The sequence below is a fragment of the Oryctolagus cuniculus genome, chromosome 16, assembly GCF_051225735.1.
Source record: "Oryctolagus cuniculus isolate XC-2025 breed Fujian yellow rabbit chromosome 16, ASM5122573v1, whole genome shotgun sequence".
Lineage (NCBI taxonomy): Eukaryota > Metazoa > Chordata > Mammalia > Lagomorpha > Leporidae > Oryctolagus > Oryctolagus cuniculus.
The window spans coordinates 27,883,490-27,899,286 of NC_142882.1; the positions used below are offsets into that span (position 1 = coordinate 27,883,490).

At 43.7% G+C, this 15,797-nt stretch overlaps 1 long non-coding RNA gene and 1 pseudogene across 28 annotated transcripts in view; one reads left to right on the forward strand and one right to left on the reverse strand.

Annotated features, from left to right (window-relative positions):
• The window catches only part of LOC149121644 (uncharacterized), a 32,694-nt gene extending 25,096 nt beyond the window's left edge, over positions 1-7,598 (reverse strand). For 26 of the 27 annotated variants that reach the window (XR_016222295.1, XR_016222293.1, XR_016222287.1 and 23 more), the window contains exon 1: positions 7,175-7,598. This is a non-coding gene — a long non-coding RNA (uncharacterized LOC149121644). Of the gene's footprint in view, positions 1-2,768; positions 2,841-7,174 lie in introns of all 27 variants that reach the window. The other variant, XR_016222298.1, reaches the window with a different exon arrangement.
• A 6-nt stretch (positions 7,599-7,604) lies between these two features.
• LOC138845735 (tRNA (cytidine(32)/guanosine(34)-2'-O)-methyltransferase pseudogene) lies at positions 7,605-11,008 on the forward strand (annotated as a pseudogene). Its single transcript, XR_016222270.1, has 2 exons — positions 7,605-7,812; positions 8,438-11,008. The product of XR_016222270.1 is annotated as a tRNA (cytidine(32)/guanosine(34)-2'-O)-methyltransferase pseudogene (transcript).
• Positions 11,009-15,797: the final 4,789 nt, after the last annotated feature.

The window sequence follows — 15,797 nt, forward strand, 5'->3', positions numbered from 1 at the left end:
GGGTCCCAGCTTCCGCTTGGTTCAGCCCCAGCTTTTGCAGTCAATTGGGAGAGAACCAGCAGATGGAAGATCTTTCTCTGTGTGTGTCTGTCTCTCTCTCTGTCACTCCACCATGCAAATAAATAACTTTTAAAAAAGCAGAAAAATCAATAAACCAAATAAATCACATCAATAAAATGAAAAATAATTATCACAATAGATGTAAAAAAACTGTTCAATAAAATTCAATAGCTATATATGATTAAAACTCTGAACAAAACTTTTCAATCTAGACACAATAAAGGCTTCACATGACAAACACAAAGCCAATATCCCATTGAATGAGGAAAAGCTGAAAGTAGTTCCTGTAAGATCAGGAGCCAGACAAAGCTGTCCACTCTCACTACTGTTATTCCACACTGCACCATAAAGTTTAGCCAAAGCAATTAGGTAGCAGAAGGAAATAATATGGATTCAAATAGAAAAGGAAGAATTCAAGTTATTTGTTTGCAGATGACCAGAATCTATATACAGGGTGACCTAGCAACACCATCAGAAGAATGCTAGAATGAATAAATTAATTCCATAAAATTGCATGATCAAAACAAAATCAAAATCAGTAGCACATCTGTACACCAACGGTGAACTCACTGAGAAAATAAACTGTAAGTACAGTATTTACACAGTGACCAGAAAATATAATACCTCAGAATAAATTTAACCCAAATTGCAAAAGTCCTCTATAATAAAAATTACAAAACACTGAAGAAAGAAATTTAAGAGGATATGGGGCTGGCACTGTGGCATAGCAGGTAAAGCCCACTGCCTGCAGTGCCAGCATCCCATATTGGGCGCCAAATGCCTGGCTGCTCCACTTCCAATCCAGCTCTCAGCTATGGCCTGGGAAAGCAGTAGAAGATGACCCAAGTGCTTGGGCCCCTGCACCTGTGTGAGAAACCCTGGAAGAAGCTCCTGGCTCCTACCTTCAGATCAGCCCAGCTACAACCATTGTAGCCATTTGGGGAGTAAACCAGCAGATGCAATCAATCAATCTCTCTCTCCCTTTGCCTTTCTGTAACTCTGCCTGTCAAATAAATAAATAAATCTTCATAAGAAAAATTTAGGGGGCCAGCGCCATGGCTCACTTGGTTAATCTGCCTGTGGCACTGACATCCCATATGAGCACTGGGTTCTAGTCCTGGTTGCTCCTCTTTCAGTCCAGCTCTCTGCTGTAGCCTGGAAAGGCAGTGGAGGATGGCCCAGTGCTTGGGCTCCTGTACCCACATGGGAGACCAGGAGAAACACCTGGCTCCTGGCTTCAGATCAGCGCAGCGCCGGCCATAGCGGCCATTTGGGGAGTGAACCAGCGGAAGAAGACCTTTCTCTCTGTCTCTCTCTCTAGACGTCTCTACCTGTCAAATAAAAAAAATAAATAAATAAAAAAAGCAAGAGAGCAAACTCATGGTCCCTAGCTATTAAAAAAAAAGAAGAAGAAAAATTTAGGAAGACACAAAGACACAAAAACTGCAGATTTTCCAAGCTCCTGGGTTGCAATTGCTATGGTTGAAGTTTTTATGCTATCCAAAAATAATTTACTGATTTAATGGAATTTGTGTCAAAACATCAATGAAATTCTTCAGAGGGACCAGTGTTATGGGTCAGTGGACCAAGCTGCCACCTGCAATGCCAACATCCCAGATCAGAGCAACAGTGTAAGTCCCAGCGGCTCCATTTCTGATCCAGCTATCTGCAAATGTCCATGGGAAAGCAGCAGAAAATGGTCCAACCGCTTCAGCCTGGCTTTCAATATGGGAGACTCAGATGGAGTATCAGGCTCCTGGTCTTGAGCTGACATAGCTTCAGCCATTGTGGCTGACTGAATCAGAGGACAGAGGTCTGTTTCTCTCTTTCTCTCACTCAGCCATTTAAATAAGTAAAATAAATCTTTTTTTTTAAAGAGAAATTCTTCAACGAACTAGAAAAAACAAACCTACAATTCACATGGAATCAGAAAACTCCCAAATAGCCTAAGCAATCTTGAACAATGTAACAAATTTGAAAGCACCACAATATCTGTTTTCAATACACTTACAAAGGTAGTATCACCACTGGCATAAAAACAGACATGCAAAACAGAACAGAAATCCCAAAACAAACCCACACACCCACAGGCAACTGATCTTTATAAAAAAGAACCAAGGGGCCAGTGCTGTGGCCTACTAGATTAAGCTTCTGTCTGTGGTGCCAGCATTCCACATGAGCGTCAGTTTGAGGCCTGGCTGTTCAACTTCTATCTAGCTCCCTGCTAATGTGCCTGGGAACATGCAGAAGGCTACCCCAGCACCTGTGTGGGAAACCCAGAAGAAGCTCCTGGCTTCAGCCTGTGGGCCTGGCAGCTGCAGCTATCTGGGGAGTAAACCAGCAGATGGATGACCTCTCTCTCTGTAACTCTGCCTCTCAAATAAATAATTAATTAAAGAGAAAAGGAACAAAAATACAGTGAAGAACAGTCTCTTCAGCCAATGGTGCAGAGCAAACTGAAAATCCAAATGTACAAAACTGAAACTACACCCCTACACCTTTTACACTTAGTCAACTCAAAGTGAATCAAAGATCTAAATAGAGGATCGGGGCCGGCGCTGTGGCACAGAGGGTTAATGCCCTGGCCTGAAGCACCGGCATCCCATATACGTGCCAGTTCTGGTCCCAGCTGCTCCTCTTCCAATCCAGCTCTCGGCTGTGGCCTGGGAAAGCAGTAGAAGATGGCCCAAGTCCTTGGGCCCCTGTACCTGCGTGGGAGACCTGGAAGAGACTCCTGGCTCCTGGCTTCAGATCAGCACAGCTCCAGCCATTGCAACAATCTAGGGAGAGAACCAGCAGGTAGACCACCTCTCTGTCTTTATCACTCTGTAACTCTTTCAAATAAGTAAAATAAATCTTAAAAAAAAAAATGTGAATTATCCCAGGCATTATGGAGAACAGCACATTCATAAAATAAGGATAAAAACTGGTCTAACATATGGCATAACTACCTTGTGGCTGACTGTGTGTCAGAAAGACATGAAATCGATGTATCAAAGATATGGATAAGGGAACATTATTCAGACATAAATGCTGCAAAATGGGTAGAACTGCAGATCATTAAGTGAAATAAGCCAGACACAAAAACACAAATATCATGTTGTTTGTCATATAGGAAAGTGAAAAAATAATGCATCTGAACATGGAACAGGCTGGGGGTTGAGGATTGAGGGGGTTGGCTCTCAGGTGCCAAAGTACAATAAGGTAGAAGTAAATTCTAGTGTTCCATGGTGCAATATAGTGACCACAGTTCACCATATTTATACTGTGTGAAAAACTGGAGGAGAGGAGCTAGTCGAAAATGGAAAGGCTGGGTATCTGGCTTGGTCAGCTTATATTCAATACAAGCTTATGTTCAGATACTGCACTATGGCTGGCACCGTAGCCACTGCCTAATTTGCTAGCATCCCATGAGTACTGGTCCAAGTCCTGACTGCTCTACTTCTGATCTGGCTCCCTGCTACTGTGCCTGGGAAAGCAGCAGAAGATGGCCAGGTACTTGGGTCCCTGCTGCCCACATGGGCTACCCAGATGAAGCTCCTGGCTCCTGATTTCAGCCTGGCCATTTGCAACTCTGGCCATTGCAGCCATTTGGTGAGTGAACCAGTGGATGAAAGATCTCTGTCTCTCTGTAACACAGCCTATCAAATAATAAACCTTTTAAAAAGATAGATTAGGCCAGTGCTGTGGCTCATTAGGCTAATCCTCCACCTGTGGCGCCGGCATCCCGGGTTCTAGTCCCGGTTGGGGCGCCAGATTCTGTGCCGGTTGCTCCTCTTCCAGTCTAGCTCTCTGCTGTGGCCCGGGAGTGCAGAGGAGGAAGGCCTAAGTGCTTGGGCCCTGCACCCGCATGGGAGACCAGGAGGAAGCACCTGGCTTCGGATTGGCGCAGCACACTGGCCGTAGCAGCCATTTGTGGGGTGAACCAATGGAAGGAAGACCTTTCTCTATGTCTCTCTCTCACTGTCTAACTCTGCTTATCAAAAAAAAAAAAAAAAAAAAAAGAGACACAGATTAAATATAAATATATACAGAAATATACACCATTATAACACCAGTCTAATTTTGAGATTCGATGATTGTTTATAGCCCTTGTCTCTTCATTGAGGAACAGTGTTTTTTTTCTTCATATTATTTGTTGAACTCTTTTACTTAGTGTAGGGTTAACTTTAACTGAAAACAGATCTTTGTAAAAATTAAGAGTGGGAATGCGAGAGAGAGGAGGAAGAAACGTTGGAGCAAGGGTGTGAGGGAAGGTAGGGTAGGAAGTATCACTATGTTCCTAAATCTGTATAGATGGAATACATGAAACTTGTATAGCTTAAATAGAATTGTCTAAAAATCAAAAAAGAAAAACCAAAACACCCATCCAAAGAAAACTGGAATAGCTATATCCATTTCAGACTAATCAGGATTTAGGTCAGAAAAATATAAAAAGGTTACATAAAAATGCAGCAGCCAGTTCTCTAAAAAGACATTAAAATGTTTTATGTCTCTGAACATAACAGAGTACCAAACTACATAAGGCAAAAGCTTATAGAACTGCAGAGAAAAATAAATATACCAGTATCTAAATAGTATAAATAAATACACCAGTATACACACTAAGTGTTTATTAGCAACGATTAATCACACAGATACCACTGCAAGGAAAAAAAATATCAATAAACAAATTCAAAACTTTACCAAAGTGTAAAATAAAAAAACTGCACAAGTTTGAAGGTTATATGGTTAATCCACCTACTCTACTAATGCTTCCTTTGAAGCCTGAATTTATTTACAGTCTAAAAAGAAACAATATTTTCCCATTATGTAAAAAGATACAAATACTATGCATTAACACTTGGGAAATCAAAACAAAAAGACAGACATCCTCACTAACATCAAAAATAAACTTCAAACAATCTAAGCAGAAGCAGTGAAGGAATTAGGTGACTCACAACCACAGCAGTATGCTGTGTAAGCAAAAGCCTGAGCTAAAATAATAATAATAATAAAGAGTATAGTATCAAAAGATAACATCAACGCCTTGAAAATTCACAAAAGGCAAAAAACCAAACAAACCTCTCCTTTGGAAGAAATAGACAATAAGCTACAAAAAACACCAAAAGAATCAGGGCTTGGCCACTCCTGGGGGCAGGGGTAGAAGAGAGCAGGAAGCCACCCGAACTGACCAAGGCCCATGTATTCACTTGGGTGGCAACTCTATGGGTGTTTATATCGTTCTTGAAAATCAGCAGAAAAGAAAGATATCAAGAATTCTCTTTCCCTTTTCAGGCATTATTGAGTAAACCCAGGTTCCATGCAAGAAAATAAAAATCCAACACTCAAATCACGGCACATAATTCAGAAATCAGTGGGGAAAGCAGAATTAGAAGGCCACAAGTCTCACCCAAAATCAGCTTAAAGTTCTCACCTAGGGCTACCTTTGTTTGACATCACTTTTAACACTCAATGTGTGATGCTGGCTGATCACCCACCGATTCTCCCACTCCCACCAATCACCAAGCAATGCAGTTCTAACACCAGCTAGATTCAGCAGGGACCTCAGTGGCTAAGGGCCACTGCGGATGCCAGTCCACCTAGACTTAGCAGTGGATAAAGGCTCATTCCCACCACACAGTCCCACGCAGAGGGCAGTCCAGTCCATGTGTTGGCTCTTTCTGCTCCCCTCTCCTCATTCCAAAGTTATCCAGGGATCCCATCCAACCAGGTCACTAATGCAAGCTTAGCTACTGTCTGAAAGGGGTGTGCCTTAGGTAGAATCAGAGCCACTCCTATCACTCAGAAAACTCCATGGGACTTGGGATCTCTGTGCCAGAAAGTGAGAGCAAATCCAAATAAATATTTTATTAGACCAGAAACCTCCCCCCAAAAAAGCCTCTTAAATTCATAAACTTTTTCTCATCAGAATCTGATGTTCCCCAGACATTCCCAATTGGCACAAACTGTATCCTGACAGAACCAGCTCCGTGGACGTAAAACCAAACTGCTGTGTGCCCAGAGTGCATTTGCTTTTCGGGTCTCACATCACTTAACTGGGGTGGGTTTTTTTCCATCTTCATGGAAGTTTTTCCTCCCTTCACAAGGCTGAGAGAATCCAGACTCCATGAACCACTTTCGGCTTTTTTTTCCCCTTCAATCCCAGCATCCGCTAAGGTAGCTGATAATTATATGTCTCCAAGGACGGGGATTATATTTAGGAGGAGAAATTTTACTTTCCCAAGGTGTTAGCAGTAGAGATGGAAGGGACACAGCAGAGGCCCCGGGCTCAGGGCACCGCTACTCCCACGAAAACCTCTCCTTCTTCCACGTTCCCCAAGAATGACAGGGGCTTGCCAATCACTCCAAACTCCTAGGGACTCTGACCCCTTGGGACATCCTGCACCATCACATCATGATGTCTTTACCTGAGACAAGGAAAAGAGAGGTGTGCTGCCGAGATACCCCTCTATGAAGTGTCTGTCCTTAAGGAAAGGGAGACGGGCAAAGATTTTAGATTAAATGTAGTTCTGCTTACTTGAAAGGCAGAGAGAGACACCGACAAAGAGAGATCTTCCATCTAACTGGCTCACTCCCCAAAGGGCCAAATCTGGGGCCGGCTGCAGACAGGCGCTCACGACTAAAATCTGCATTTCCCACGTGGACAGCAAAGGACCCCAGAACTCGATCCATCCTCACCGGCCTGTCTCCCAGGCCAAGCCCTGTTAGCAGAAACCGGAAGTAGAGCCAGCACTCAAACTCGGGCATTCCGATACAGGACTGTGGCCACGCCAAGCAGCGCCTTCATCTAGCATCCGCTCAAGCACAAGAATTTTTTTTTAACGCTGTAGCATCACATGGGTATGCTCGGCCTCTCTCTCCCATGAAATGCGCACCAACAGAAAATAAACTTTCCAAAGAGCTGCTGGCTATTCTCTGGCGGGAAAAAACATATACAGAAGTTCAGTTACGCATATCAAGGGGGACGCAGCTCACAAGTCCCCCGCCCCGGGCAGCACGGAGAAAGTTCTAGTTCTGAGCTGAAATCGCCCGGGGCGGGGTCCCGGCTGCCGGCCCAGCTCACTTTCTGCAGCCCACAGGACCATGGCCGCACACACTCACGACTTCCCACCTTCCAAGCTGCCCCCGGGATGCTCCTCGTAGCTTCCAGCAGCGCGGGAAGCTCACAGAACACCAGCGCCGGGGCCACCCGGTCCCTTCTGAACTGTACAGGCGGACGACGCCATGATGAGGAAGATCTCGCGGGATTACCGCAGCACCGCCTCCTGGCGCGCCTGAGTGGCCCGTTTCCACAGCCCGTGAGCACGCACGACGTCAGGGAAGACGCAGCCAATCAGCATCGCCCCCAGCACGGGGGCGGTTCCCGTGAAGTGTCTTCCGGGTCGGGGAGGTGAGCGAGGAGGCCTGTCTGAAGCCGCCTTATCCGCCAGGGATGCGGGCCTCCAGCCGGCAGGGGGCGCCATCACCTCCCTGACGACCTCACTGCCTGTGAGCTTGCGGGGCGGAGGGGTCTGGTAATCCGCTTCCGGTGAGTTACAATTCCCAAATATTTGATTGCTGGGTTCAGAGCCCTTCTTTTTCCTCCCATTCTAGGATTCTTTTTCTCTTGGGCCATTTACAAGGTTTTTTTGTTTTGATTTTTTTTTTTACATAGCGATTTGAATAGTGCTTAAATATATTACATCTTCGGATCCTTCAAAGAATTTCTTTCCTGGTCTGTATTTGGTCGTTTAACGTTGTTTCTTGCTGGTACGTAGTAACCCGCTTGCTTATATGTAATCTCGCCTGGTTCTGTTATCGGTGTTTTTTTTTTTTTTAACTTTGGATTATGTGGGATTATGTAATAGTGTCATCCGCATTCACTGACTGGTTTTCTTAAGTTTCCTTTGTGTTTTATTTTCCTGGCGACGACTCCAGTACATGCTAAGGAGAGCGACAGGAGGTAACTTCTCTAGAACATTTAGTCCAAGTGACCATGTGTCTTGCATTTCTCATCCACGTGGGAGATTCACAAAATTTATTTTATCATGACTTAATTATGATTTACATAACTTATTTTTACATAATTATTTCCCATCTACATGGGTGATTTATATAATTTAGATTGTAATCCACGTATGCATTTTCTACTGTATCCATTTTGCTATTAATCTATTATGCATCTGCATATGCTTTAATTAAAATAATATTTTGCTTAAAATAGTTACGGCTTTGTTTATAAAAACAGCTGTTCCTTAAGTACCATTTATGTCCTGAACTGATGGTTTCATCCGTGTGATGTTGGATGCACAGAAGAGAGTCAGACATATTCTGTTTATCTCCACGTTGGGTGAATCTGTGAAATTTATGAATGTCTTTTTTTCTTCCTTAAAAGTTTGGAACGCAGAAAACATACGCACTACGTTCAGGTTGGGACCAGGTCTCACTGCTGTGTGGGCTGCCCACTGTGCCCCACTAGACCAGCCACGATAACCTTTAGGTGTGTGCGACCAGCAAAGCCCTGCCTTTTCTTACCTGTTTGTGCTCTTGCTGAGGCTCGGGGGCTGCTACCTGGTGGATAGTACAAGTCCCCCCAGAGTAGGTGGTGGCAGAGTCACCTGGTTACTGAGCCAGGGTGGCATCCGCTGACCATCGCAGGTGCCTGGGCAAGCAGTGTCGTGAGATGGGGCGAACCTCGAAAGACGAGCATGACGTCTACTACCGCCTGGCCAAGGAGAACGGCTGGCGTGCCCGCAGTGCCTTCAAACTTCTGCAGCTGGATGAGGAGTTCCAGCTCTTCCAAGGTGTGACGCGGGCCGTTGACCTGTGTGCAGCCCCGGGCAGCTGGAGCCAGGTGCTGAGCCAGAAGACTGGGGGCCAGGAGGGTGGCCAAGTGTTGGCTGTGGACCTGCAGGCTATGGCTCCACTACCAGGTGTGACCCAGATCCAGGGGGACATCACCCAGCTGTCCACTGCCAAGGAGATTATCCAGCACTTCTAGGGCTGCCCCGCAGACCTGGTGGTGTGCGACGGGGCTCCCGACGTCACTGGCCTGCATGACGTGGATGAGTACATGCAGGCCCAGCTCCTCCTCGCAGCTCTGAACATTGCCACACACGTCCTAAAGCCGGGGGGCTGCTTCATGGCCAAGATCTTCCGAGGCCGGGATGTGACGCTGCTCTACAGCCAGCTGCGCATCTTCTTCTCCAGCGTGCTCTGTGCCAAGCCCAAGAGCAGCCGGAACTCCAGCATCGAGGCCTTCGCTGTCTGCCAGGCCTCAGGCCTCCTGAGGGCTTCAAGCCAGACCTGAGCAAGCCCCTGCTGGACCACTCGTACGACCCAGATTTCAACCAGTTGGATGGACCCACCGCGTCATTGTGCCTGTTGTGACTTGTGGGGTCCTGAGCGCCTATGATTCGGACTGCAGTTACCCTCTGGACCTACAGGATGGCTCCGAGTACAAGTACACCCCGCCCACACAGCCCCCCATCTCACCCCCATACCAGGAGGCCTGCACGTTGAAGATGGGCCGGCTAGCTAAGGAGGTCCACCCTGAGGATGGCCCCATCAGCAGAGCAGCCACAATGCCCCAGTCCCTGGACACCCAGCTAGCCCCTGAGATGGAAGGCAATGAAACTGAAACAAACTGTTCACTTTGGTGCGGTCAGCTGGCAAGCTGATAACAACGCCAAAGCTGCTTGCTATCAGGAAAGCCAGAACTGGAGTTGAGCCTGTTTTCAAGATCACATCATCATGGGGCCCAAAAAACAAGCCACATGTTGGAATCTGCAAGGCCACTGTGAAGACGCCAAGGAAAGAAGTAGAACACTACTCTGGGGAAGCCTGAAGACTGAGGCCTCCCCCTGATCTCTGCCTCTCCAGGGTGTCCTAATTATGTCCACAGTTTCCCCTGAAAGCACAGATTTTTCAGCCAGATGGAAATCAGGGTATGCGTGAATGTGATGGAGGAAAAAGTTACCTATTTTCATGAATGACTGAAATTTAGCTTGATTCCCAGATGCTAAATAGGCATAATAATAATAGCCTATGATGTAGGCTTCATGACAACATGTCAAGATGCCTTGTAAAATCGGGCAGGTGTCGTGGCATAGCAGGCCAAGCTGCCACCTGTGATACCATTGCTGGTAACAAATTCCAACAGGAAAAACGGTACCTGTGATTTTCCAACGAAAACAAAATACCATTTTTATGTTATGTTCCAGTTGGATGCGTATGACAATATTGTTCATATTTGTCACCACTCTGAATGATAGCAGATTTTATAACTTGATGTTCTAACTAATGTTATTGGAAAAAAAAAAAAAAACAAGTTTGGAACGCTCAGTACCTCTACCCTTGAAATTTTGCTGGTCAGTGTTTTTATTAGTTGGTTGCTGTGATTTTTCCAATATAGATTAAACTTACTTTATATGAGTTTCCTGTTCTTTGTATATTTTTGTTTTGATAAATTGGCTTCCAAAATTCAGTAGATTTTTGTCTGTTTTAAAAATGTTACTCCTAGTGAAGAAAATCCTGTTAGTACTTTGTGAAGGTCTATAAACTCTAAATAATTATTCATTTTGATTCCTGAAATTGGTCATTTGTGTTACCTTTCTCTTTGTTTTCCTTAATCACGTTTGCTAGTTTTTGTTAGTATTGTGTCAGCTTTAAGAACTCCTTTTTTCTTGTTTGTTTTTATTGTATTTCATAATGCCTGCTGTTATCTTTTTTTTATTCCAGTCTTCTAGGTCGATTTACCTGTAGCCAGTTTGTCTTTATCTTTCTGCCTTTCCTGTTGGTCCCCATGCCAGGTGCCTTCACCCCACAGAATGTGTGTGTCTGTATCCCCTGATCTGCCTCAGGAGTCTTCACTACTGTGACAATTGGATCATCTGTTGATCTGCTGAAGGAATCTTGATTTCCTAAAGCTTTTGTCATTGTGAATAAAGCCATTTTATGTACTGTATGTATATTTATAGATATTCCTATTAATGTCAAGTTGTTTGAGGCCTAAGTTTTGTTTTTATACCAGTTGGATAAATGTAGAAGGAAATCTTTGCTACATCATATGGTGATGCTATTGTAGGCTTTATGACAACATGTCAAGATACCTTGTGAAATCGGGCAGGTGTCGTGGCATAGCAGGCCAAGCTGCCGCCTGTGATACTGACATCCCCTATGGTCACCAGTTTGTGTCCCAGCTGTTCCACTTCTGATCCAGCTCCTTTCTAATGTTCCTGGAAAAGTAGCAGAGGATTGTCTGAGTTCTTGGGCCTCCGAGTTCTTGGGCCTCTGTACCATGGGGGAGCCCTGAAAGAATCTCCTGGCTCCTGGCTTCTCAGCACAGCCACAGCTGTTGGAGCCATTTGGAGAGTGAACCAATGAATGAAAGATGTCTCTCTCTTCCTCTCTCTCTCTCTCTCTCTCTCTCTCTCTGTGTGTGTGTGTGTGTTGCTCACTAATCTGCATTTCAAATAATCTTTTTAAAAAATTTGTAAATTACCACTGTACATTCTAACCAGAAATGAATGAGATTTTTACGATATTTTCTGTCCTTTTTTTTAAAAAGTTTTTTTTTTTTATTTTTTATTTGAGAAGTAGAGTTAGAGGGAGTCTTCCATCCACTGGTTCACTCCCCAAATGGCAGCAACAGCCCAAGCGAGGAGCTTCTTCTGGGTCTCCCACGTGAGTGCAGGGGCCCAAGGACTTGGACCATCTTCTGCTGCTTTCCCAGGCCATAGCAGAGAGCTGGATCAGAAGAGGAGCATCCAGGACACGAACTGGCACCCCTATGGGATGCCGGCGCTGCAGGCTTAGCTCGCTATGCTGCAGTGCTGGCCCCCGATATTTTCTATCCTTGTAAACCATTGTCATTGTCATAGGTGTTTATTTCTTTTTTTTATTATTATTATAAACACCCTTATACATGTGTAGTGTATCTGTCTCATTGCTGTGTTAACTTGCAGTCACTTAATGCACAGTTCATTCCTTCTCATAATTTGCTAATTCAGCACATCTTATTTGTTTATTTCTGGCCTGTGTTTGGTGCAAAAGTGACTTTTCATATATATATACCAAGTTTTAAATTGGGGAATTTATTTTTCTTATTGTCAAGTAAATTCTTGATAAATTTTTAATGCATTGCCTATATTTCCTCAAATGGGGCTTATCTTCTGCTAGTTGTACGGCATCTTTTTATCTTTTTTTTTTTTTTTTTTTTTTTGACAGGCAGAGTGCACAGAGAGAAAGAGAGAAAGATCTTCCTTTTCCGTTGGTTCACCCCCCAATGGCCATTGCGACCGGCGCACCGTGCCAACTGAAAGCCAGGAGCCAGGTGCTTCTCCTGGTCTTCCATGCGGGTGCAGGGCCCAAGCACTTGGGCCATCCTCCACTGCACTCCCGGGCCACAGCAGAGAGCTGGACAGGAAGAGGAGTGACCGGGACAGAATCTGGTGCCCCAACAGGGATTAGAACCTGGTGTGCCGGAGCCACAGGTGGAAGATTAGCTTAGTGAGCCACGGCACCAGCCAATGTATGGCATCTTTTTAAATATTTATTATTTATGTTAAGGGGTGGTAAGATGGAGAGAGAGAGAGAGAGAGAGATAGATTTTCTATCTGCTGGTTCACCCCCAAATGTACACAACAGCCAGGTATGAGCCAGGAACTTCATCTTGCCCCCCAATATGGGTAGCAGGAGTCCAAGAACCTGGACCTATGCTGACTTCTCAGGCACCTTCTCAGGAAGCTGAGTCAGAGAGTAGCTGGGACTCAAACTAGCACTCTGATTAGGGGTGTGGACAACACAAGCAGCTTAACTCATTGCTCCACAGTGCTGATGCCCTGAAGTGTGGGCATCTTTAATTTAACAAACTCTGCATTATCTTTTTTACAGAGTATGGTTTAAGTGTTGTGTATAAAATGAATCACTAAACACAGAGAGGTTAAAACGTGTCAAATATTCTTCCTAAGAAAGCATGTCTCTTTAATAAATTACACATGAGTATTTCCATTTCAATAAGTCTTTCATGAAAAAAATAACCCAAAAAAGTAAGTTCTTATTTATATTATGTGGTATATAGAGTGATATAATGTAAAAGTAGAGATCTGGTTTTTTTAATATTTGCCAAATTACCCAAAATTAAATTCATTGCACAAAATCAAAAATATTAATTTTACTGCATAGGTTTTCTCAACAGTTTATCAGAACAGACAAAAAACACTAACCATTCCCAAAAGCTACAGATAAGTAGTCTCTACATTAGAAAGCAGAGAAATATTAACCCCCAAGAGTTCATTTTACTTATGAGTTGGCATCGCATGTCTAGAAACGCTGGTGACACCAAAACAACACAGCGCAGACATGACCAGTCTGTAAATGTGATGACACTGGTACAACATGGATCTTGCTGATCAAGCAGAACTATTTCTTGTTGCAAATGTTTTGAGGAACAATGCTCAAAATTGTACAAAAGTTGAAATGAAGTTAGCATGTAAAGGGGGAACATCAAAGCTGCTAAAAGTCTTTTAGCTTGTTTACAAATGGTATCCTTATAATTCCCCAGAGGGTGGGAGTATCTTTGTAGGAAAAATAAACTGATTGCAAACTGTGTTTCCTCCATCAGAGTCACTTCCAGATCTTGGTCTGCTGTTATATCTGTCTATCTAATAGAGATACAGATACAGATATAGATACAGATACAGATACAGATATAGAGAGAAGATGATGTTGAAGAAGGAGGAGGAGAAATATTGAAATATAAATCCAGGAAAATATATACAAATATACATGGCAAAACTTTGAAAAACTGTTAAAAGAAAATGTAAATTGGTGGAATATATGCCTTTTTAATGACCAAAGGACACAACACTATTAAGATATCCATTCTTCCCATCTAGGTGCAATCCAATAAGTGACACTTTTCCAAACCTTGAGAAGTCTAGAAAATATTGAATAAGAGCAACCTTTGGCTGGCGCCGTGGCTCACTAGGCTAATCCTCCGCCTTGCAGCGCCAGCACACTGGGTTCTAGTCCTGGTCAGGGCACCGGATTCTGTCCCGGTTGCCCCTCTTCCAGGCTAGCTCTCTGCTGTGGCCAGGGAGTGCAGTGGAAGGATGGCCCAAGTCCTTGGGCCCTGCACCCCATGGAGACCAGGAGAAGCACCTGGCTCCTGCCTTCGGATCAGCGCGGTGCACTGGCATCAGCGCGCCCACCGTGGCGGACATTGGAGGGTGAACCAACGGCAAAGGAAGGCCTTTCTCTCTGTCTCTCTCTCTCTCTCACTGTCCACTCTGCCTGTCCAAAAAAAAAAAAAAAAAAAAAAAAGCAACCTTGAGGAATAGGTAATTCCTGACTTCATGCTTTCATGCTTCATCATAAACCTGTGGTAATCAAGAGACTTTGGTGTTGAACAAAGAATATGCATGTGGATAAGTGGAATGGCATAAATAGCTAAATACTTGTACTTAACTGATCTTGGTCAAAGGAACAGGGGCAGTCCCTGAGGAGTATATAGTCTCTCCAGCAAGTGGGGATGGTGCAAGTGGATGACCACATGGAAAAAGAGAAGAGACACATGCTTTGCATCTATCTTATAAACTCACTCAACATACAGAATAGACTTCTATCTAAAATGAAACATCAACTTAGCCCAGTAGAAATTACACAAGAAAATTTCTAAGAATTCAAACTTAGAAAAAAAAAAAAAGGTCACTAAATGTTGGCAATCTACCAAAACCCAAATATTGTAAAATATAGGAAACTCCTATATAAATTAAATAAGTTGAATCAGTGCTTGAAAAATCAAAATAAGCAATAAATAACAAAATTCCATAAACAAAATTTCAGGGCCAAACATACAGAACATTCCAGACTTTTGAGGATGAAAAAGATTCTCAATTTCACAGATTTCCCCACAATGGTAATAAGCAGAAACATTTTAATTTCCTTTCTGAATCCAGCATTCCATAGATGACATAGATCAGGAAATAAAAAGAACATAAAAAATCTCTTTTTATAAAAACAGCTAAAATATTCAAGGAAAATTTTTGGCAAATATGAAAACATAATAGATCATTGACAAGCAAGATACACTAAAAGATGGTTGGCATTCCAAAATAAATGATGTAAGTCATTCAAGTGGGTGACTAACACAAGAATAAAATCACATGATCATTTAGATTAAATGTTAAATTACATTTAGTTTATTATTTGCATATCACTATAAAATTAAACTGTTAGCAGAGTAGTAAAAATAAGCAATTCCATTATTTGGATGAAGGATGTCTATAAAAATGTATACCAAATAGCATAATAAACACATAACATTTAAGGCTGTTTCCCTGGAAGGCTCCCTCCTCTATCTCTCTTCAACATTGTTCTGGATGTGAAGTCAGAGAAATTAAAAAAAGAGGTAATGTGGGGCCAGCATTGTGGCATAGCAGGTAAAGCCACCACCTGTGACACTGGCATCTCATATTAGCACTGGTTCAAGTCCTGGATGCCCCACTTCTAATGCAGCTCCCTGCTAATGGCCTGGGAAAAGCAGCAGAGGATGGCCTAACTATTTGGGCCCTTGCCACCCACGTGGAGACCTGGATGAAGCTCCTGGCTCCTGGCTTCCTCCTGGTCCAGCTCCAGTCATTGCTGCCATCTGGGGAATGAAAGAGTGGATGGAAGATATTTTCCCTCTCTCTCTCTCTCTCTCCCTCTCTCTCTCTCACACACACATACACACACACACACACGCTAGAACT